Source organism: Rhagoletis pomonella, unplaced genomic scaffold (genome assembly GCF_013731165.1).
Source record: "Rhagoletis pomonella isolate Grant_MI unplaced genomic scaffold, Rhpom_1.0 Rhpom_scaffold_00014, whole genome shotgun sequence".
NCBI lineage: Eukaryota > Metazoa > Arthropoda > Insecta > Diptera > Tephritidae > Rhagoletis > Rhagoletis pomonella.
In genome coordinates this window covers 2,880,841-2,882,351 of record NW_023458568.1, presented here as the reverse complement: position 1 = coordinate 2,882,351, position 1,511 = coordinate 2,880,841, and positions in this window count along the sequence as shown.

Here is a 1,511-nt window from a genome sequence, read left to right as displayed (position 1 = left end):
CTACCAAGGCCCTGCTACTTTCCAAAATAGACTATGGCCTACCGATCCACGGCCACTGTCCGAATAAAAACATTAACCTCATCCAACCACCATACCACGTAGCTGCCCGGAGGTGTATACGTGCATTCCCAACGTCGCCTGTCAGGTTCACCTTAACAGAAGCAGGACTCCCCTCAATTAAAGAAAGGATACAGTTCAGCACCTTAAACCTAATTCCAAAACTACTGCAGTGCAGAAATGCAATGTTATATGATGTGGTCAACTCAATTAACAAAAGAAAGATCCCTATGTCTCGACCATCGTCAATTGTGAGAAGTATCAATGCAGCAAAACAAACAGGAATCGGTATCAAACCTGATAAATTCCACTACAAATGCCCGCCTCCTTGGTTCGAGTCACACAAATCGTTGATCCTCGACATGCAGTCAAACAAAAAAAATATAACTGGCCCAGCAGTGTACCGACAAAATTTCGAATCGATTGGAACAAATCTAAAGCAGCAAGGTTGGAAGTTCCTATATACGGACGGGTCAAAAACAACGTCCACCACGGCCTTACGGTTGTTGATTCCGACCAAAACACTATCTATGCTGGACACCTGTTCAATTTTTGCTCTGTTTACACAGCGGAAGCTTGCGCGGTACTTCAAGCAATTCAGTATGCACTCAGAACGGTGGAGAAATACATAATATGCACCGACAGCATGTCGACGATTCAATCCATAACAAGTACATCAAACAGCAATCTTCTAAATGCCTCACGCATTGGCGCTAGGAAACAATTTAATTAAAATTATGTGGGCTAGGGTAGCCACGTCGGAATACTGGGCAATGAAGCGGCAGATGAAAGAGCAAAGCTGGCAGCTAACCAACATCTTCTTTCATTGAAAGTATTTGTCAAAGGAGACGTCAATCGACTGGCGAAGTCAGTTACAGCCAAAACTAAATACGAAGAATGGTGCACACTTCGTCATCACTAAATAACTTTCAACACAGAAGGACTTAATCCCATTTTTCCGAGGGAAGTGAAATCTAATGATCTCAAATCGTGCATCCGCTTGCGAATGGGTCATACGATAATAACTCACAGCAACCTCCTTAATGGACTAAGACATCCACCGTGATTCAGTGTCAGTCATCTACCTCCTCGACGACTGTCATCACTTCGCTAGAATAAGGTCCAACGTCTTTGGTAGCAACACGCCTTCTAGGACTTTGAAGAACTTCGACTCCGAAGCCATCAATAATATCAAGAAATATCTTATTGTAACTAAGCTTAAGAAATTAATCTAGAGTTAGTTATCGAGAAGCCAGTTAAATAGGGTACACTTAATGAAGAGGAAAAATATATAAAAAAATAAAAATAAAAAAATATATATGTATATATTTAGGTATATGAATATGTATATACATTTATATACATATATACATATATGTACCTGTATGTATATATGTATATATATGCATATATACATATATGTACATGTATGTATATATGCATATATATACATA